Below are 5,378 nucleotides of genomic sequence, written 5' to 3' on the forward strand. Positions count from 1 at the left end.
GATGTTTCAGATTTTCATTCAACAATGAGAAAGATGTTGCATGCCGAGTTAATATCACCCCCTTGTAATTTTGGTCTGGCGCAAACATGACTTAAGTGGATCGATTGAGCATTACATTATTTTGTTACATCAAAGTAATGGTTGTCTGAAACATCAGTTGGTGAGATCAAATAATGTTTTTCAGAATAGAATAAGCTAGGAGGGAATCTTGAATGGCAAAAACAACTGATTTAAATCTATGAATGCAAAAATAATCATAATGTTTTCCAATACATTTTTGCATAATCATGACAATAAAATCACTAGAGGTATAATTTGGCTAGATAATCAGATAAATCAACAAGTTATGGCTACTACTCATTTTTTAAACTCTAGCTACCAGCAAGAGCTCTGGGCTTCAAAATATTAGTTACTAATGATTACTGGCTCCAGAGTAGTCAGTCACTGATTTAGGTACACAAATTATTCTATACCTAAAATTCTAATCTGGTATTATATTTTTCTTCTTTAGCACTGAGTATTGTATCCTAATAAAGTTTAGGTATATTGGAATAGGAGGCATCAGTCTTTGCAAGAGATGATTGTCTGAGGTTGTCTGGCCTGAGGTCACATTTTCATCTCAGCTAATAAGCAAACTGACATTTCCAGGTCAAAGTGACTCATGAAGTGTTACAAGACCGACCATACTAGTCAAGTAAATCTAGTGACATCTAGTAGTTTGCAAGTTGCAGAGGGCTATAAGCAAAGTATAGCAGGAGTTGACATAATGTAGTATGTTTGTAATAAAAAATAATGCAGAATAAAATAAATATATCCCCCACTTTCGTCTTCTATTTAAATTCCACAAAAAACAAACTTGAGGAGAATAAAGGATCCCAGAACAGGGGATTTAAGCCATGTGCATGGGTTTGTTTCATAAAAGACTGAAAAATCTCTACTCTCTACGCTGCACTCCCAGTTCTGGCGTCTCATTTCTTCCCTATAATGATTCCTCCTGGCTTTTCCTTACAGCCACATTCCGCACCATGCACCCCCTACCACTGAACCCAGTCACCCCGGCACAGAGCATACGGCACAGCCTCTCTGGCCCCAGTGTCTTTGACTTTGAGTTGTGAGTAAAAGATAACCTTTAACTCGAAAAGCCACTGGGGACTAGTCTCATAAAAAGCACTGGCTAAGAAGTCTTCTTAAGAAGTTGCAGTCTAGACTCATGCCAGTGCTCAGATCTTTTCTCACTTTACCATAATTTCTTCTCCTGTTTGTTCTGACAGGACTGAATTTCACACTGTAGTAAAAATATCAGTATCTAGGTAATGTAGCTGAAATGAATCCCATCCCATGAAACTTGACAACCTACACAATACACATAGCTAGTAGCATGCTAAGGAGAAATTGGAAGGCTCAGCTTAGTTCAAAAAGTGGCACAATCTATGTCTCACCTCCCCCTGTATGAAGAAATAAAATTGTGTTTGTATTTCTTTACAGTACACAGTAATGTGGGCCAAGGTTGTAGTGTCAGAGCTAAGTGAGACGGAGGGTGAGAGGGGGCAGAGAAGACACTTGTGAGCACATAGCTGAGGAATGTGGGTGTGGACTCCTGCCAAAGGCATATGCGATCCTTATGTTCCCCTGGGTGCGAGAAGGCAAAATGCGGTTAAGCGGCTGGGGCCATGTCAGGACACAGATGCAGTGTTAGGACGTAGTAATATGTCCCACTCTTTGCTGCATTTGTGTTTTCACAATTTCTGCTCTGTTTCCAACTGGTATCTGCTTGCGCCCATAATTTGAATGGAAGACAATTCAAGAGCATTTTGATTTAAGTGAAACATTAAACTTCCTTAAAGAACTCTTTAAATGTGAATTCTTGTCATTACCTTTGCAGGATAGTTTAGTCAATATTTTATTAATAGCATGCCAACTAATGTGTTATATAGCAAAAAAATATTTAGTAAACCCAAATCAATTTCGCGAGAAAATGTATTTATATTTACTAAGTTTCCAGGCAAAAGTAATTTAGATTTACTAAATATTTGGTGGTAATTGATTTGAATTCACTAAATAAAATAAATCAGATCAACTCATATTTTAGCACATTGTAGCACAAATCTGTTCAATTATATTGAATGTCACTTTGTTGCCATAATTTTTCTATGTGTAATCTACTCAATATGACTTTCATTGCATTCTTGCTGCCACAGTTTACTCAACAGATCACCATGCATGAAAAGAACAGCAGTTAAATATTAATTTTTGCAACCTTTTCTAAACATTTATATCTGAAATGTTTCCATTTGTTCAGTGTTTATTTTACAAGTGCAAAATGCCAAAATAAAACTCTTTATGTTTACTTTGGTCACTTTTATGAAGAGTAAAGTAATCTCCAATTTCCAAATCAAAATACTGAAAACTGAACTCAGAAATTCAATGGGCCTCCTTTACAACAAGTTGCAGCTCCTCCACAGTGGGCGGGATTCCTGATAGAAGAACCAACACCTCAACTCGGTCATCAAATATTACTCAGAGAATGTCTCCTTCAGTAACAGTTTGTAGGTCCTTCACAGTGAGTGGGTCATCATGTGACAGTTTTGACAGTGACTTAATAGTTCCATTTCATTCTGTGAGGGTCCCATTTCTTAAGCTAGTACAGTAGCTTATTCTTGAGGCTGTTCACTCCTGGGGACAGTTTTAAATAATCCAGCTTGAGGAGGAGTTTCTGGAAAACTTCAAGCGTGTACCTGAGTTCCTTGGGATAGGCAAGATTAACTGCATATGCCAAGCCAACGACCATGGAGCAAGCCCAGAGCAGCCAGAACTTTCCCGCCCTCTACCATGATATCAGTGTCGTCAGGATCGTCTGATGTAGTAGTCTTGATGATTTTCATCCTTTGTAGAACAAGGTCCTGTGACACATTGTCTTCATCAGCATCCTGAAATAGCATGAACATTGTGTATTTAAGACTGTACAACCAAAGTAGAATGTCCTAACTGAACAACTCCCAAATTGCTTCTAACACTTTGGGAAAAGAAATGTGAGATAATGCACTTGCAGAAGTTTTTATGCCAGGTACAGGTAAAATGAATCATTCAGCTCACAAACAAACCATTGCTAATTTCTTCTCAGAACTTGTGAATTGGTGAATAGCTTTTTCTACAATCATTAACACAGGCTGGCACCTGTAAACCAATCTCTATGTCACTATAAGCTCATTCCTGAAGCTTGAAGTCATCCACAACATCAGCATCAACTCTGCTCCTTCACTTACTGTATTTTATAAGTTGCCTCATTCTCTTTGTAAAAGTGCCTCTCAGCACCTTTGTGAATAGCTCTAAGGAAGAAACTTTTGGTTGGTAATCTTAGGGGCCAAATTATAAATATATAAAATTATATAAATATAAAATAGAGCTATTAGTATTGCATTTCTTGGGAAGAAGGGAATACTTTGACTTTGATAATGGTTCCCATAGCCTAAAGGTAATGCCCTCAAATGTCAACTTTGTGCATTCCTTCTCCACAATACAAAGATATTCAGTTTACGTTCATAAAGGAGTAAAGAAACCAGAAAATATCTTGGTACAAGCGTTCTGCATGCTTATTGGCTCACTGACACCGATGAGGTTTACTCGTTAGATTACAAATTTGGCACTAAATGACTTTTCAATACTCGAAAGTATCTAAACAATTTGGTCAGTGCAATAAAAGTATCAAAGTTCAGTTTCCAGTTGATCAGGTTGTAGGATTCTTTGGAGCCTAAAATTACAGACAAACATAATTAAAGTTCATGGTGTAAAAATCATCCACTGTCCTAAAACGTGAATCCTTGATGTGCTGTCTCATGGACAACTGTAATGAAACACTTCCTGCCATTACCAGGAATGTGTTGGTCCCAGCTAAGAAATAGTGGATAGCACATACACCCCCATAAAATCACAACATTTTACACCCTGTCTTTTGTATGAATTAAACAAACAAGACATAACATGTTAATATGTGAGCTTTACATGTGCTGGAAGGCACATTTTGTGTTCCTTTGGACAGTGCCAGACAATCTTCTGAAAATGCAAATAAACGTAATACCCAAAATGTTGACCTATTCTTTTAAGCAGCAAGTACACAGAGCTGAGTTGCAGATTTGATTACAAAATAAGACATTAGAAAACATAATAGTCATTGAAGGGTACCTTGAGTAGGATAGCCTGCAGCCTCAACCCCATGGTTCTGCCCTCAGAGTGGAAGCGGTTCAGAAGCCTGGAAGTCTGGGAAAGACAAAAAATGAAACCGGCTCTAAAGCCTCAAATATCAAGTTTACATATTGTTCTTACAACACTTTTAAAATCCTTGTTTGAGTGTTGAATTCGAGTGAGTAATTAAATATTAGCATTATATTATATAAGGGTTTACTGTCATTGTGCTTTGTCATTATGTGTTAGCTCTAGGTGGGAAAAGCTTAGCTGCCAAGTAAACATCCGACTTCTTCGATAAAAAATGCTTCTTCAGTACAATTTACCTGACAAAACTAAATGCAGTAAATTTAATTTGTAATTAACGTTAACGTTACTCACCTCTGAAAGTAAGTTACTACATTTGTACATTAATGCAGTCTCTAAGGCTAGCTAGCTTGTTACGGTGGAGGAGGGGTGGAAGCTCGTGCCAAGGCCAGTAAAATGACGTTATTGGTAAAATTGGCAAAAGTAGATTAGCTGGCCATTATATATATATTATACATGAAATTCTAACATTGAAACGAACACAGGCTGACTTAGAATCACTAACGTATATTTTGACTTAACACAGACAGTAAAGTTGGAATGTTTAGTAACCTGCAGTAAAGCATGTTCAGCTGCAACCTGTTACAGCAGCTTGGTTATACAATTTTCATTAACTAGCAATAATTAAACCGAATGAAACACGTCTTACCTTTGAGAAGATGGTGGTCCCTGACAAATGTGGCAGATGACGATGTCCATGTGGTGCAAAGCAGCTTGGGCGGAAGTGTAAGATGCTTAAAACCAAAGACTAAAATTAATACATTTTCTGCATCTTTGACTTTCCTGATAAAATATAATTAAATTCTACTTAGTGATTCATAACCGATTTTATTCAAACTAAATTGAGTAAAGTGTAATAATAATAATTTTAATAATAATTAAATTTGTTTTAATTTAATTTAATTTTTTAAATTAATATAAAAAAAAAATTCTGCTCAACATGATTCCAAACTGAGCATAGTATTTTTTATTATGTATAGTTTACTAATATTTATTTACTAAATATTAATTAACCCTAGTCTCAGTTTTTACAGTGTACTTACCCATTAACAGTGTGCTTGTTCAGCTTCAATATGCTAATTATATTCCTGAAAATAAGAAAAGCATGAATA

At 36.3% G+C, this 5,378-nt stretch overlaps 1 long non-coding RNA gene across 1 annotated transcript; it reads right to left on the reverse strand.

Moving 5' to 3' along the window:
- Window positions 1–2,247: 2,247 nt before the first annotated feature.
- On the reverse strand, window positions 2,248–5,079 carry LOC119883200. Its single transcript, XR_005440602.1, has 3 exons — window positions 4,916–5,079; window positions 4,180–4,254; window positions 2,248–2,927 (listed from the first exon to the last, which is right to left on the reverse strand). It is a non-coding gene; the product is annotated as an uncharacterized LOC119883200 (long non-coding RNA).
- Between the last annotated feature and the right edge of the window lie 299 nt (window positions 5,080–5,378).

The sequence above is a fragment of the Micropterus salmoides genome, unplaced genomic scaffold (genome assembly GCF_014851395.1).
Source record: "Micropterus salmoides isolate LMB-PRFRI ecotype aquatic unplaced genomic scaffold, ASM1485139v1 Ms_hic_scaffold_3, whole genome shotgun sequence".
NCBI classification, from domain to species: domain Eukaryota; kingdom Metazoa; phylum Chordata; class Actinopteri; order Centrarchiformes; family Centrarchidae; genus Micropterus; species Micropterus salmoides.